The sequence below is a fragment of the Amblyomma maculatum genome, chromosome 6 (genome assembly GCF_055883805.1).
Source record: "Amblyomma maculatum isolate TAMU_Amacu chromosome 6, ASM5588380v1, whole genome shotgun sequence".
Classification (NCBI taxonomy): Eukaryota; Metazoa; Arthropoda; class Arachnida; order Ixodida; family Ixodidae; genus Amblyomma; species Amblyomma maculatum.
Genome location: NC_139349.1, coordinates 137,993,150 through 138,010,961, shown reverse-complemented (window position 1 = coordinate 138,010,961; position 17,812 = coordinate 137,993,150). Strand labels below are relative to the sequence as shown.

Sequence of the window (17,812 nt, the reverse complement as noted above, 5' to 3'; positions counted from 1 at the left end):
GCCGAGGCCGGGATTCGATCCCGCGTCCTTGGGAACAGTAGCCGAGCGCCGTAACCACTGCGCCACCCCGGCGGGTAAGGGGCATTAGTGAGCATGTGATTAGTTGAAACAGTGGACAGTTGAACTTGTGGATTGATGTTGTATTCCAACAGCTCTAACACCCTCCAGCATTAATGCTCCAATTGAAAAGGAACCACTTGCAGTGAGGTTTGCAAACAAGAGATTTCATGTAATATGCTGATGGAACTCCAAGTGCTCAGGTAGCTGGCTTTAAATACTCCTGCAGAGTTGGTGGGCGCTAACCAAAGAACATACTTACTTGGCTGCCATACAAACATGTGTGGCAGTTGGCAAGTATGGTTGCCACCTTAAACATTTGGAAGTAACAACTTGTGATTTTTCTTGTAATCCAAGAATGCGAAAAGATTGATAGTTTTCCCAACCCCCCACTCAACGGCTTGACGAACAGTGCTAATGGAACTGTTAACAGCTGTGGTTGTCGGCTGAGTGCAGCACCTGCATATGGCCGCCTAAGGAGGGGACGCAGGGGGTAGGCTGAGTCCCCATAGATTGTGAAGATCGAACCTTGGACGAGATCCAACAGCTTTTCATAGAGCCCACTGTTACGCAGGATACCTGCAAAATACAAAACAGTACTGAATACTCACAGCGTTTGAACAACAAATGTGGGAAATGTTGAAGTGCACAGATTTGATTTTCATTGGGTGAGCTCGAGCCACGAGAAAAAACATTCTGCTAGGACATCTGTTTGCTGTCCCCAACGCAGGTGCCTAATAGAAACGACATTCTGCAGTAAGCTTCTGTTTTGTAGTAATGAACATGTAGCACTTGCTGCTGTTGCACATAAGCAAGCAAAATATAAGGTTTGGTATGGTCTATCGGGTTGAATGTCCCAAAGCAACTCGGGCTATGAGAGACGTTGTACTGCATTTGCGCTGGTATAACATTGCGTTAAGTTTTCTTACGGTTTCAAATTAAATATTTCTCAGTAATGGAAATTTTGTTGCAAGCTTTGATATACCTGGCATCTGAGTATATATAAATTTATTATGTCGAAAACTTGGATCCGCTTTACTCATCGCATCATGCCTGTGCCCAGGGTAAGGTCCATCCAGATCGCACACAATGCCATTTGCACACATAATGGCCTGATATTAACGACATGCAGTCGTTTATGTCCAGAAAAATAGATTTTCTGATTTGCGGTAGGCCTGCAGATAGGTCTGGCAGTGGCTTCCACAAACCCCCAACAGGTGGTGAGAGGGGCACCTCTGCGCTGAACTGCCGGCAATGAAAATAGAACATTGTGCTCTGCGCTGAACTGCCTGCAATGAAAATAGGACATTGTGTGTGTGTGTGTGTGTGTGTGTGTGTGTGTGTGTGTGTGTGTGTGTGTGTGTGTGTGTGTGTGTGTGTGTGTGTGCGTGTGCGTGTGCGTGTGCGTGTGCGTGTGCGTGTGCGTGTGCGTGTGCGTGTGCGTGTGTGTGTGTGTGTGTGTGTGTGTGTGTGTGTGTGTGTGTGTGTGTGTGTGTGTGTGTGTGTGTGTGTGTGTGTGTGTGTGTGTGTGCGCGTACCGTCGTTGCCAAAAGTAGCCAGGCTGCGCGGTTCGCTCCTCAGCCCTATAGTTCAGCTTTTTTAGGACACCCCAAGTTCTTAGTTACCTGTACCGAGCGAAAACCACTCCATCTTATCTTTTAAGACCATTTTCTGCCTTTTGAGGTAAATCAAGGGCTCTAAACACGGCTGAGGAGCAAACCCTGCACCTGGTTACTTTTGGCAAAGACGGTACATGAGAAACGCTTCCGTGCCGTCACTGGTATGCAACGTTCCGAAAACATTGCTTTAGGACCATCGTGCGAGTTATAAGTCGGTAAAATAATAATTGGTTCCGTTACGATTTGAGACACACACTGTGCACTGAACCCCTATTTATCAGCAGACACTCTCTGCTATTATGCAGTTGTCTGCGATATCAAAAAGCAGCAAAACATTTTTTTTATTGTGCTTCGTAATGAAAGTAGTCTTGCTTGACGTGTACGCACCTCAGAAAAACGAGCCAAGTCCGCCGGTTGCAGCCAATCGTGCCTCCTCAGGTCCAGAAGATGACCGAAGGTGGTCTCAATGTGGCCGAATAGGGGGGACACAATGCTCGACTTTGCCGAGCAATGCCGGCCGAAGATGGGCTCTAAGTCCCACCAACGATTCGGGTATGCCAACCGGCATAGACCCATGAGCAACGCTTCTTTACCAGAAACCTTGACGCCTTGGCTACTGCGGATGGTATCGGGTACAAGCAGCGATGTCTTCAGTGCGCCAAAATGCCCTTTTCCGAAACGGAACATCCGCCGAAACGACTATTCGTCCAGGCAATCCACGTCCAGAAATCCGTTGTACGAAGCATAGTGTTCGGCGCGGGCTCCCGGTACTGAAAAAAAGGTCCTCTAAATCATTCCAGCTGAGGTCCAGATAGAGCAGCTGGTCGCAAAGTAAATCTGCCTGTGATCGCCTAAACTTGGGCATCGATTGAAAGCTACAAAAAAGTTTGCTTACAGAAGATGGCGAACGCACAGACTTGCACAGACAAGACGAACACATGAAATAAGAAGCGGCTAGCGGCGATTCCCAGCGTGGATAGTCTCGGCCTAGTTCGACTCGGTTTGAAATTGCAAAAGAAAAAAATGTATTACTTTTCACATGTATTTGAGCTTTATATGTAACCTAATATGATTTACATAGTGTTAATTAATGTAATGAAAAGAGAGCAGCATCTATATCAAGTTATTTTTTCTGCAAGTTTTTCTTTCAAGCCATCATGGCGCTGCATGCGTGCAACGTTAATTGACCGCTATCCCCGCTATTCTAAAAGCAGAGGAAGAGGACGTGTTCCCCTAACGCTATACACATATGGATAGGGTCCCCCTATTCTTTTCGATCCCCCTATTCTAAAACTCTCTAATAGCGGCCACCTCGCTTGCGCAAATGTCCGGTAAACCGGTATACGTCTAGGTTTGTACATCTTCGGCAAGCTAAATGTCTCTATTGTGCCTCTGATGATAGGGCTAGGCAGGAAGGAGAACGGACTAGCTCATTAAGCTCCCCCCTTCATCCCACTGCACCCCTTCTGCGAACAATACATACATCAGCAGGGAGGCAGAGGCATACATGCTTCCCTTTCCTACCTAGCTGTGCATTGTTATCTTCCTGTGTTATGCATAGATCAGGGTTCGTGTTTAGTATTTACTACAACATAACTGAAACGACTTACTCTTCACATGAAATTTGTCATGTGCAGAGGCAGCAACAGAATGCTCCATTCAGTTCCGGCAATGTTTCTTTCTATAGGCAAAACATAGCAAATAAATAGTGGCAGCCATTTTTCGCAACGTCTGCTGAATTCGTAAGCACAACCTTGAACAGACACCACTGCGCATTGCATGATGGTCGCCTGCAAGGAAATAAGTGAACACAGATACATCACATGTGAGATTTTTGTGTTAAAAAGTGGCCAAAAACTAGTGCACACAAATACAGTTATCTGCTTGCCGTACTTCCCAATCATTCACGTTACATTCTGCGGGCGAAATGTCCCGACAACTAAAACAGACTAAGTAAGACATGAAAGCTTCCATCTGATGCTGAAATGAGCGAGGACAGTAATGTTGCAGGTGCATAAAATGCACAACTCAAGAGCCATTGGCGTACGAAAAAATCCAATCTACCACTGTAAAGGTGAGATGATAGACTGGTATTCTGTGCTGCCACATTACAAGAAAGCACACCACGCATGGTGAAACAAAGGAATTTGGGGGACAATAATGCAATGCTTGTTTCAATGTTCCATCAGTTTGCCATGAGAGAACTTGACTGCAAACAGGTGCAATTCTAATGAATATGCAGTGATTACAAAAAAAGGCATGGAGTACAAATTATAGTGCTATTAGATCATTTCCAAGGCGTATGCAACAAGCTGGTCACTCGCAAAAGATGGCAGAGACAACAAGAAAATAATGGGAATGTAAAACGAAGGCCTCATGTCAAACAATTCAGCACTTATGGAATAAAAAACACAATTTAAGATATTGAACGTATGCTGTCTTGCAATCTAGAATAAAAGCAAAATATTTACACTACCAGAAAGCTCCGAAAAACTGAAACCACATTACTGCCTCATATAACTGGGGCCTGAAAGGTTTATGTGTGGTGCTTTCTTTTGGGACCAAATAAAAAGCTAATTATAGCATGTGCATTCAGAAATTAGGCTTCAACATCTTATTGACTAAGCAAGAACACACAATCTATAAGCGGTGTACTATAGCTTTCTTTAAAACTAAGTATTATTGTTACAGCAAAACTTTATATATCCTGTACAAGGCTGTGCCTAGCCTATACTCACCCATGTGACTATAACATGAAAGGTAGCAAACATTATAAATATACCCAAGCAGGAGAGGAAGAGAACAACTGGGCTAGGTTCGATGGTCTGTGCTGCCCACACAAATGGTTTGTAAGGGTAACAATAATTCCCAAGGGGATGCTGGCATGGGCCAAGGCAGCAAACAGTGAGGTGGAGTAAAATACTAGAAATATTGCAGAGATCAGGCATGCAGCAAAACTGCAACAGGCATTGAGATCACGACTGGCCACTGTCCTCCAGTTGATGGAACCCGGCTGATGAAAATAAGCGATATCAACACAGGTCATAACTTCCAATACATAATTGTTCAATCCTGTACTCCTCACACAAGATATATTGCAGTGATTACACAGTTCTCACTGGTTGAATCAACTATTCATTGTCATGCAGAGCATGTCACAAGAAGGAGGATGATTTTGACAGTCACTGTAGTGGTTATACAGTTCTCACTGGGTGAACCAACTACTAAATGCATATAATGCCTGTCACAAGGAGACTTGTGACATTGTAGTGGTCACACAGTTCTCGCTGGTTTAACTAACTACACAATGTCACGCAGGGCATGTATGAGCAGGAGCATTTTGGCAGCCATTGTAGTGGTTACACAGCTCTCGCTGGTTGAACCATCTAGTCAATGTTACGCATGGGTACGCCTAGAGGGGGACCATTTTGACAGTCATTGTAGTGGTTACACAGCTATCGCTGGTTCAACCAACTACTCAATGCCATGCAGTGTGTACCATGAAATTAAAGGCGCATTATGACAGTCGTCACAGTGGTTACACAGTTCTGGCTGGTTGAACCAACTCTATTACGAAACAGGAAGTGCCTTGATTGTTTCGTTCATTGGCACCTTTTCTGCTCCAAATATGCAGGGCTCAGTCCTATGCAGTCATTGCCTTCTTCCTCTTAGAAGTGGCTTTTTTGAGTTGTGTTTCTTCAATGGCAAGTCTATTCCATTCTGGCCGGCAGATTTTCATTGAGCGAGTTGCTCGCGGGTCAATGATTTCTGGAAGAATGCAGTCTCTGTAGAATCGAATCAGACGTTGCTCCATTTTATTCCTCCAGAAATCGTCATCTCGCAGTATCCGCTGCACATGGATTCCTCTTGTGGTGTACACAACAAAACGACAGAACAACCGCCTTGTAATGTGAAGCTGACTCTGAATTCGATAAAAAATATTAGTGAGACTGCGAAAGACAAGGAGCAGTAGTGGTGTCTACTTTCCCACAGATCTTTCAAGCAGCTTCAAGTGGATCCTGATCCTTTGCTGTGTACGGACATTTTACCTCCACAATGCCATCATCACCAACCAGACCATCTGGTGAAGCAGCCAGAAAACCATGATCAAGGTCTACGAAAAGACCCCATGGCTGCTCTTCACTGTGCATCTCTGTTTTGTACAAGCTTAATGCTTCTTTCTCATGATGTGTGCCATGCTCCACAGCTGCAGTTGTGAAGCTCTTTCTGTGCACGAGGCCCTTGACAAGTACATCACATGGCAGAGTCCTTCCTCTTACACACAGCATGGAAGTATGATGCTATAAGGCGATGCTGCCTCTGAGCATGCCAGGCTAGATTATCAGCCTGACCCCGTGTTGCCTCTACTATTTGCTCATGCTGTTTGTGATCAACCTGCAAGCTCTGAAGCAGATCCGCAGTCTTTTCAGAGAACTGCTCAGGCAGCATATCTGGCTGCTCACAATTAGGGCCATAGTGAATCAAAGAATCACAGGCTGCGGGGTCTTTGCGTCTAGGCATTTGATGATTGCAGTTCTCAAAAAGCCGTTTCAGATGCAACCTTTTCTGCAATGTTTGTGCACTTTTTTCGACATACTTTTTCATGAATGCTACCGGGCTCTCGTTAGTTGCAGCCTTAGTAGGTATGGCATTCCACTGAGGCCCGAGCTGAAAACAGTCCGGCACCCTGACACCGATGCTCATAAGAACTCTTCTGGCAGCGGTTTATATGTTTGCCCCCTGAAAACTTGGCATCAAGAGACATGTAGTTCTCAGCAAGGTTACTTGTGTCCCTGTCACAAGGCGGGCAGCCTTATGAGCAATCATGTTTGCTGCAGTCATTATCGTCATCTTGAGCATCTGAAGCACGCACTCTCAGGCATTTTCACCCTTTCTTCCATCACAAAAGTAGTGTCTGCATTGTGAAGAAGAAGATGGACCCCTTCGCTGGACGCTGATGAGAAAGAAGGTGTGGAATTGCCATCGCGCAGATCGTGTTGGTCTTGATCGCCCCGCTTCCCCGTCGACCTCAACGCCGTCCTGAACGTCCTTCTACATTTGGTGGAGGTGCGGCCTGAAACCCTTGTCTCACGCTGGAACTTCGCACCCGCACGCTCCCTGTAACTCGTATGGCTAACGATGAACTCCCCCCAGCCAACCCGATGACCCCGCCGATTGTCTGCTCTGGCTTCTTGCGCCAGCGAGACCCTGCGCTCTTTAGTGGGACTGACGACACTGACTGCGAAGAGTGGCTTGCTTCGTACGAGCGAGTGAGTTCGTACAATAAGTGGGACGACGCCACAAAGTTAACAAACGTGATATATTTTTTGACCGGCATTGCCAACTTGTGGTATCGTAACCACGAAGCCGATATCACGACTTGGGACTCATTCAAGGCTAGTCTTACAAGCGTCTTTGGTCGTCCAGCAGTACGAAAGCTCAGCGCCGAACAACGTCTGCAGGATCGAACACAGCGGCTCGGCGAGACACTTACAAGTTATATTGAAGATGTACTCTACCTGTGCAGTCGCGTAAATGCTCAGATGTCCGAGCCACGGAAGATAAAGCAGCACATCCTAAAAGGCATCGAACATGACGCCTTTCAAATGTTAAACTCCCGGGATTTGACTACCGTTGCTCAAGTTATAAACCTCTGCCAGAGCTACGATGAGTTGCGCAAGCAGCGCATCCTCCCTCGACAGCCCTCCGCGCCTGCAGAGTAACGTTCTGGCCTCTCCGCAACATATGAGACCTCCTAACTGCTGCAGCAGCTCAAAGACTTCATCCGCGAGGAAGTTGCTCGCCAAATATCTCTGCTGCCAACAAACTGCGAGCTGTCCCGCAATTTGGCGCCCCTTCGACAGGTCATCGCCGACCGAGTGGCGGAGGCCCTTCCATCTGCCCCTCCGCCAGCGCCCATGCCTCAGACCGCGCCGGCCGTGGAGCCCCTCGCATACACCGACATCCCTGTCACTCCACCACTGACATGCGCCCCCACTCCTGTCGCACCACTGACGTACGCTGCCGTCGCTGCACGACCACGGTCACCTAGCTACCCGGTGGTGTACGCTACGCCTCCAGGGCCTGTGCAAGAATTTCTTCAGGCACCACAGCCATTTGTTCCACCACGTCCACTGCGCCGCAATCCATGGCGAACCAGTGATAACCATCTCATCTGTTATTCCTGCGGAATTCCTGGCCATATTTCCCTCTACTGCCGAAATCGCACTCCCGGTGATTTTCTACCGCGCTGAACGTCAGCTTCCTGGCAGCTGCCCCGAGGTCAGTACGCCGCCGGCGATCCATCTGCAAGTTCCGTCGCGAATGACCGTACCACCTTTTCTCCTCGCCGCTCAACCTCGCCGCGTCGCCTTTCTCTATACCCTCTGCGACGCCGTCCCAATCTTGCGCAAGAGGAAAACTGAATGCCGCAGTTCCTGAGGCGAGAACTGCGCAACGAGCGAACTGTCAAAGGCCTCACGTATCTCCCGAAAATCTGCTTGAAGTTTCTGTTGACGGCGGTATAGTATTGGCTCTGGTCGGCACTGACGCTGCTGTTTCTGCCATGGCTGCAAGTCTTTGCCGTTCATTGCGCAAAGTTACGACACCAATTTCAGGATTGTCGCTATGCACGCAAATGCCCAGCCGATAGAGCCTATAGCGGTGTGCACAGCAAAAGTCGTCATTCGGGAAGTTGTGTACGCAATAGAGTTCGTCGTTTTGACTTCCTGCTCGCATGATCTCATCTTGGGCTGGGATTTTCTATCACGACATAATGCGGTGATTAACTGTGCTCGTGCCGAACTGGAGATTTTTACGCTAGACGAACCATCGCCGGACGTTCCTTATCTCAAAATCGTCGTTGCCGAAGATACTGATCTTCCTGTGTGCTCTTTCGTTCTTGTGCCCACCGCTTCTGCTTTTTCCCGCAGTACCGACGTACTTTTCACCCCATCACCTACCTTTCTAAACCGCAAAAGTCTCCCCCTGCCTTATGCCGTACTTTCTTTATCAGCTGGCCTCACCGCGATCTGGATTTCTAATCCGTTCTCATTTCCCGTATCCCTGCGTCGCAGTGAATGCCTCGGCACCATCCAGCTCATGGATTCTATTCTCACTGCTGACGAAACACCCTCTTCACAGCCCGCCGACTTGGCTGCACTCACACAGCCTGTTCTTGCGCTGGACCAGTCTTCTGCCGACGTTTTCCTCCGCTCCATTGATGCCTGTCTTCCTGGCCCACAACGCTCTGAACTCCTCGCACTGCTTCATCATTTCCGCTCTTCATTCGACTCTCATCAGCCTGCTTTAAGCCGCACATCAACTGTTGTCCACCACATTGACACCGGTTGCCATGCTCCTCTGCGCCAGCGTCCCTATCGAGTGTCTGCCACCGAGCGCCGGGTTATTGAAGCCCAAGTTCATACTATGCTTGAGAATGGCGTGATTGAGTCGTCTAACAGTCCGTGGTCCTCTCCTGTTGTCTCAGTGAGGAAGAAAGACGGTTCTATACGCTTCTGTGTCGACTACCGTCGCCTGAACAAAGTCACGAGAAAAAACGTCTACCCCCTTCCGCGTATAGATGATGCATTGGACTGCTTACAAGGTGCTGAACTCTTCGTTCGATTTACGATCCGGCTACTGGCAGGTACCCATGGCTGCGGAAGATCGCCCTAAAACCGCATTTGTCACCCCCGATGGCCTCTTTGAATTTACCGTCGTGCCTTTCGGTCTCTGTAATGCCCCTGCTACATCCGAGCGTATGGTGGATACTATACTGCGTGGCCTGAAGTGGAAGACGTGCCTCTGCTACCTTGACGACATCGTGGTGTTCTAGCCGGACTTTGCGACCCACATCTCTCGCATGAAGCAGGTCTTGATATTGCTGCAATGTTATCTTACTGGCGCCGCCATGCGGCGAGCTCGGGAGACTGGCACGCGCTCGTCTTCTTCGCTCTCGGTGCTCGCCCGCCAGTCGGTTCCGTGCCTGATCTTGCCGGTGCTTTTACTTAGCTCTAAGTAAACCTGCTGAACCAGTTTCACTGGCTTCTGTGACATTTTTGGTGAAGGTGCGGGTTAGATCCCATGTACGAAGAGCCTCTGGCTGCCACCTACGCCCATCTACACACCGTGGACACGACACCTGTGCACAAGGCGAGCCGTCGCTTGAGAGGCTTAGCACCCGAGTGTGATCCTCTTGTTTCTCCACCAACCACGATTACTATAGCGGCAATTCAGACCACTCAGCTTCCCGTGAGTGCCCAGCAGCTGATCTGCCATACTCCACGTATGCCCACGCCGTTTCATGGCGACAAGTTCGAAGACGTTGAGGACTGGCTGACCAGCTACGACCGGGTGGCTGTGTTTAATGCGTGGGACGAGGAGCGAAAATTGCAGAATGTTTATTTCGCACTAGAAGAAGCCGCCAAGATGTGGTTCGAAAACCATGAGGCTACCATTTCCACCTGGCAGGATTTCCGGCGGCAGCTGCTCGCTACATTCGGCAAGAAAAGAGATGGCCGAACTCGCTCTACAGTCCCGAGCACAGCGGCCTAATGAAAGCGTCGCCATGTTTGTGGAAGAAATGACTCGCCTTTTCAACCGGGCGGATCCGTCCATGTCGGAGGTAAAGAAGGTGCGCTACCTTATGCAAGGCGTCAAGGAGCAGCTGTTCGTTGGCCTTGTACGTGACCTCCACGTACTGCTGCTGATTTTACGAAAGAAGCAACAAGCATCGAGCGTGCCTTGAATCAGCGATTTGTACATTTTGATCGCTCTGCGAACATCGCTGCCGTAGACTTCCGCTTGCCAATGGCCGGAAACGACAGGGAAGCCCTTCGCGAACTTATCCGAAGCATCGTGCGCGAAGAGCTGCAAAAGCTGCCCTCTCTCGAACAACATCCACGTGTTGGGGGCACCTCGGATATTGTGCGCGAAGAGCTCCGCCAAGCAGTGCCAGTCTCCCAAGCTCGCCACATGGCGGCGCCACTCACTGTGCAATTTCCGACGAGTACAGACAGCACAGCGACGACTACACAGACAGGCCAGTTTTTCGAGTGTGCGACGACCATGTCACTCTACCTCCACGCACCAGCTTGTTTGTTACAGTGCAGTGCGACAACCCCCCCCCCCCCCCCGCCTTGCAAGGCCTCGCGGAAACGAACGTGAATTTATTGTAGAGCCTACAAGTCTGCGTCGCTCGGGGGGGTCTTTGCCTTGAGAAATAAACGAACTGAACTACTTTTAACGAACTTCAGTGCCGAATACCGCCATTTACCGCAAGGTACAGCTATCGCTTATTTTGACGAAGTTAGTGCGCCATCCGCCCATTGCGCCCTTTCGCTAGCCAACAAGAACCCTCCTGAGAGCACTGGACATACTGTTCAAACTGAACGTGAATCCAGCTTTCTCTTACCCAGAAACGCCGCCTTCAAGCAATTCTGGACACTTACCGTGACTGCTTTGCCATCGCTTCCAAAGTTAAACAGACGTCAGTAACCAAACATCGAATTATAGTTGATCCCACCGAGCGCCCTATCCGCCAACACCCCTACCGAGTATCGCCGAAAGAACGAGAGGCTATTCGGGCGCAAGTTGATGAAATGCTCCGTGATGATGTGATCCAGCCGTCCAAAGTCCATGGGCCTCACCAGTTGTGCTGGTCGCTAAAAAGGACGGAGCACTCAGATTCTGCGCCGGCTATAGGAGGCCTAACAAAATTACGAAAAAACACGTCTACCCATTGCCTCGAATCGATGACTCATTCGACCGACTTCGCCACGCCCGATACTTTTCATCGCTCGATCTACGCACTCGGTACTGGCAGATCGAAGTCGATGAACGTGATCGAGAAAAAACCGCATTCATTACTCCTGACGGACTGTACGAATTTAAGGTGCTTCCCTTCGGTTTGTGTTTCGCTCCCGCAACCTTTCAAAGAATGATGGACACGGCCCTAGCCGGCCTGAAATGGCAGACGTGCCTCGTCTACCTTGACGACGTTGTCATTTTCTCTGTGACCTACGAAGAGCACCTCAAACGACTCACGGCCGTGCTAAATGCCATCCGCTGGGCCGGACTCTCTCTAAAACCAGAAAAATGCCACTTTGCATTCCAACAGCTCAAGTTCCTGGGTCACGTCGTGAGTGCTGAGGGAATTAGCCCTGATCCAGAGAAGACGGCTGCCGTAGCTGCTTTCCCGACCCCCACTGATAAAAGTTCCGTGCGTCGGTTTTGGGGCCTCTGTGCATATTACAGGAGATTTGTGCACTTCTCCCGAATAGCGGAACCATTGACTCGTCTAACAAAGGACGACCAGCCTTTAATCTGGGCCGACGAGCAGCAAAGGGCCTTCGAGGAGCTACGCAAGCGCGTTCAAACAACGCCCGTACTTGGCCACTTCGACGAGCAGGCCGACACAGAATTGCATACCGACGCCAGTAACGTTGGCCTCGGTGCAGTTCTCGTTCAGTGGCAAGAAGGCGTTGAGCTGGTGATTTCTTACGCCAGCGGCACCCTTTCTCGTTCCGAAGCGAATTATTCTACTACCGAAAAGGAGTGTCTTGCAGTTGTGTGGGCGGTAACAAAATTTCGGCCGTATTTGTATGGTCGGCCGTTTAGAGTGGTCAGCGACCACCACTCACTTTGTTGGTTAGCGAACCTTAAAGATCCTTCAGGCAGGTTAGCCCGCTGGAGTCTCCGCTTACACGAGTTCGACATCACTATTGTGTACAAGTGCGGCAAGAAACACAGTGACGCTGACTGTCTATCCCGAGACCCTATCCCGTGTTCTTCAAGTGAAACAGATGACTCCGTCTTTCTCGGCTCTCTCTCGACGCCAGATCTCGCTCAACAGCAGCGAGACGACACCGAACTGCGGCCCCTCATCGATTACCTCGAAGGAACCGCCTTATCTCCGCCTCGCCTTTTCACGCGTTGCCTGTCGTCGTTCTGCTTGCGTGACGGCGTCCTCTACAAGAAAAACTACGCTTTCACAGACATTCAGTATCTGCTGGTTGTCCCAACGCCGCTCCATACCGATGTTTTACAGGCATGCCAGGACGAGCTTTCTGCCGGACATCTCGTTTTTTTGCGCAACTTGGCACGAGTACGACAAAAGTACTACTGGCTCAAGCTTGCAGCTATGGTTCAGCGGTATGTTAGGACGTGCCGTGATTGCCAACGTCGGAAGATACCACCTGTCAAGGCGGCCGGCCTGCTGGAGCCTATTGTTCCTCCGCGAGTACCTTTTCATCAAGTCGGTATGGACTTGCTCGGGCCATTTCCTATGTCATCATTGGGCAACAGGTACAGTACTCACGGATTGAAATAGGACACTCGGAGCGCGTGGCCGTCGCTGCATGCAGCGCCGTCCGTGGATGCTCATGGAACCAAGGTGCTGCATTGTGGTATAGCGCGAGGGGGAGAACATCTAAAAAGCAGAACTGCCTCTTCCGGTCGCCAATAAGCCGGCCTGTTGTTTACCACACTGCCTGCGTGGCGCCGCAAGGCTTGCGCGCCTTCGTGTGCCGAGCGAAATGGTTCGGCGGTGCGCACTGCCCGTTCTGCGGCGTCGTCTGCTTGCGCAACAGCGCGAGCAGACGACGCTCTCGTTACACGTCTTTTGGCGATGCGGCACGCATGCTGTGCAATTAAGACACACGATTCAGCCACGAGATAGCGCCTTACGTGCCTTCGTAGACAAGCACAAAAGAAAGACCTTATTTCGTCCGTTTTGTAACGAGAAAAAAAGAAAAGAAGCAGTCACAGGCCTTTAAAAAAGTCTCAGTACTTTGTTGCTTCGCCCCTAGCAGCGAATACGGCGGCCATTCTGCGTGGCAAGCTTTCGTAGAGGCTATCGGCCAAGGAAGAACGCGCTAGCTTCTCCCATTCTTCTTGAACAGTCGCCCACAGGTTGTCCGAAGAACACCTGTGGAGCGGCCGACGAGACAGGGACTTTTTTATTTCAGCCCATACATTCTCAATAATATTCATGTCCGCACCTTGCGGAGGCCAGTTCAACCCCATGACACACCTGTCTTCCAGCAGGCGAGTCACGGGTGCTGAGGTGTGAACTGGGCTCCGGTCGTGCTGGAAGTAAAACAAGCCGTCCTTGAATGGGCCATCCAGGGCGTACGGCATGAGGACGGTGTCGAGGAGGTCTAAGTATACTGCGGCATTAAAGCGGCCGTCCAGGCGTACAAGCGGACCCAAGCAGTCTTTTGAAATACTTGAAACACGTTGACGCTACATCGACCGCTGCTTGCAACACGATGCAGATTGGGCGCGTCGAACCTGGGTGAAGAAAGCGGAAAGAATACAACATTTTACTTCGCTGCGATTGATAATCGCGACGATAGGGGGTTCTGCTCTTGAATGTTGGCAGAATGCACTGCCTTTAGTGACCATTCGTACGAATTGCTTGCGTTCAACGCACGAGACAAGGCGCTGGTGAAACGTTTTGGGCCATGCGCTCTCTCCTCGCTGTAGTGGAGTGCATGGAATATAAAACGTAGTTTTTGATGAAAACGCATAGCTAGCCCCCACATACCATCTTTCCCATCTGTCATGCGCTACGGGAATGTAAAGAAATGCAAACGTTGGCAGATTTTTTTGCACAAGCTGTGTCCCCGAATTTGTGAAGGAGTCCACCTACCTCGTGTTTCGTGTCCTCCGCACTCGCTGCCGCTGGTCCCATTTTGATGTAAACGTGCTCTCGTCCGTAAAATTAAGATTCTGCCACTCTCCAACTGTCCAGGACCGATGCTCCTGTGCAAACAGCAGCCTTTTGATCCTGTTTTCTGAAGACATGAAGGGCTTAATCGCCGCCACACAACAACGAAGGCCACCCATTTGAAGGCGCTCGCGTACTACTTGTGTGCTCGCTGCGAGCCCCAGGTCGTTTCGTATTTTTTCCGCCGTCACCTTCGGATTCCGTCTCGCTGCTTCAGAGTCGCTGCTCGTCGTCAGAGTCGGTCGTCAGCTTCGGTCGGTGTCCTCTGGGCAGATTTTCCAAGCGAGCATCCATCCGGAAAGCCCGAAATCATGCTCACCGACGAGCGGGGGCGTCCAGTCAAATCGGCGATTTTTTGCTGCGGTAAACCTGCTGCAGACAGAGTCACAATCTGCAACCGTTCCGAGATGGGTATGCCTGGCATTGCTGCTCGTGTCTTGAACGGAGGTGCGTCTTGTGTTCGCCATATATAGCTACCTGTGGCTCGCTTTCTGCTGACGTCAGTACGACCAACAATGCCGGGAGTTATCATTTCGAGGCTGAAATAAAGAAGGCGGTTTCTCGTCGGCTATTCCACAGGTGTTCGCACAAAATATGCTAGTCTTTTGTGCAGATGGTTATCATATCTACGAACGCACATAAGGCGCTATCTCGTGGCTGAATCCTGTGTCTTAATTGCACAGCATGCGTGCAATTAAGACACAGGATTCAGCCACGAGACACAAGTTTCAGGATTACACGCCAAAAGGCGTGTAACGAGAGCGTCGTCTGCTCGCGCTGATGCGCAAGCAGACGACGCCGCAAAACGGGCAGTGCGCACCGCCGAACCATTTCGCTCGGCACACGAAGGCGCGCAAGCCTTGCAGCGCCACGCAGGCAGTGCGGTAAACAACAGGCCGGCTTATTGGCGACCGGAAGGAACAGTTCTGCTTTTTAGATGTTCTCCCCCTCGCGCTATACCACAATGCAGCACCTTGGTTCTATGAGCATCCACGGGCGGCGCTGCATGCAGCGACGCCCACGCGCTCAGATTGTCCTATTTCAATCCGTGAGTACTGTACATTATAGTCGCCACAGATTATCTAACCCGCTATTGTGAGACGAAAGCTCTTCCCAGCGGCACGTCTACTGATATTGCGAACTTTTTCATCTTCAATCTAGTCCTTCGTCACGGTGCCCCTGCGATCGTTTTAACTGACAGAGGCACAGCATTTACTTCAGCTCTAACCCAGGAAGTGATGCGGCTCAGTGGCACTTGCCATCGCAGCACAACAGCTTACCACCCTCAAGACGAATGGCCTTACTGAGCGACTCAATAAGACCATCGCTGATATGCTTTCTATGTACGTCAATGAAGATCATAAGAACTGGGACCAGATACTACCGTATGCAACATTTGCTTATAACACCGCAGTCCAGGAAACGACCCGTTTTACACCGTTTCGTTTGGTGTACGGTCGCGAAGCTGTCACCATGCTGGATGCAATGCTACTGCCAGATGTTGCCCATCCATCGATTGCCGGTGCCGACCAATTCGTGCAGCATGCTGAGGCCGCTCGGTAGCTGGCTAGAGTGAAAGTCCGGACACAGGAAGTTAAAGATGCTCGACGGAATAACCCTCCTCACAGGGAGGTAATTTACAACCCTGGCGATAAGGTTTGGGTGTCGCCTTGTTAGCTGGGGTGTCAAGCCTGTTTCCAAATACACTAGTTGTAATGAAACACAATTTTATTTATTATTATTTTAAACTATATTTATATGTTTAGCAAAATGAATGGGCAGGTAGTAAAACACGCAAAAATATGTTTCATAAATGCAGAGATATCCAAGAAGTTTTGTTCATTTGACGTACCCAATCCTCAAACGTCGGTGCCTACAAATAATTCTGACATGCCGAGCACATTTGTAAACAATAGTTTGAAAAACAAGAAAAGCATTTTATAAGAATATGCACCGTCCTAACTTTCCAATGCAGTCCTCCGTGCGCATAAATGCGCCTTTGCTCATGACTGGGACTTGCATAACTGACATCACCTCCTCCATGTGAGAATGGCCACACCCTATGCTCATAAATGCCCAGACTGCAGCATCATTGACACCAAGCTGCAGATTGCCTCCAAGAGGCGTTGGTTCTGGAACAGGGTTGGTAGTGATCTTTCTGACCTCATCACAGCTGCTGCACTGAAAGGTCAGCTCAGACCACAGTCCTACGTTTCGCTTATTTTGAAAGACAAAGCCTCCCTCTTTTGACAGAGGACAATTATGAGTGCCAAGGTGCCGTGTGGCAAGCGATGAAGTGTGTCAGTGACACCACCCTCCTTCCCGCCAAGGCCCGAGATTGTAGCGTCTCCACTGCGCTCCCCTGTGTTTCAAAGGAGACGTCTGGCAAGGGTTCGTTGTTGCAGAATCCTAGACCATCAAGGCCCATATTAGGTTCAACACGTGAAGCAGTGCCCATTTCTGCGATATCTCTGCTGGTGGTGCTTTCTGGCATGCCTGCTTCGCTCCTGAAATATGACTTACCTTTTTCAGTGGTAAACATATGATGGCAATCCTAAAAACTCATAGCTGTACTGCAGTGAAATAAACCTTACAAATGAAGCCGATAGTGATCTTGAAAGGGAATTGGGAGACACGCAGCAGCCAAAGGCAACTGTTTAGTGGTATCACGAAGTAAGGAAACCATACATCGTTGCTCATGCTTATAAGCGTGCAGTCTCATTGACTGCAGAATAAACAGATTGGCCATTTATTGCAAATTCTGTAGAAGACATGTGGTAAAGCCGTTTCCTACAAGTCCTTGCTGTGTGCCTCATCTATCGAATACTACCCTCAAAGAGTAGCTATGGTCTAGTTTTCCCTTAAGAAGTTATTATAATTTTGGTAGCGTTGGACAGGGGCTTTGCATTAGATTCTACATTCCGTTTATTTTTTTCACTGTGCTTATATGTTGTTATATTTAGCAACAGTAAAAGCACAAGGGGCATAAAAGTGTTAAGAACAGGTTACTTATTTTAACACATCTAATTTGTCTTTTGATGACTTTTGCTTTCTACTAACTCTGTAAGTGGAATACAAATAATGGCTATCAGTGTTCTTGAGTCAGCCTAATATTTATGGACAGCAGCCATGATAATGGTTTGATGTCCACAAGGCTAGTGCAGTAGACATGTATGACAAGTGTTTATCCATACAGAACTAAATATGCTTTCCGTAACTAAATTAGTGCAGATTGGTTATAATCGCTCATACCATGCCCACCGACAGTGCTGTTTTTGCAGTTTGCATCATTCTTTTGACATGGGATGTCTAATTTCTCTACCTCTTGATGCCAATATTGCAAAAACCAGTGCCGCTGGGTCCCAGCGCCCCAGTGCCATACCTGATTATGGGCCCAGTATGA

The 17,812-nt window shown here is 49.3% G+C and overlaps 2 pseudogenes; both read right to left on the bottom strand.

Moving 5' to 3' along the window:
* Nucleotides 1-256: 256 nt before the first annotated feature.
* On the bottom strand, nt 257-4,786 carry LOC146186866 (uncharacterized; annotated as a pseudogene).
* Nucleotides 4,787-5,232: 446 nt separating this feature from the next.
* On the bottom strand, nt 5,233-6,266 carry LOC146186865 (uncharacterized; annotated as a pseudogene).
* Between the last annotated feature and the right edge of the window lie 11,546 nt (nt 6,267-17,812).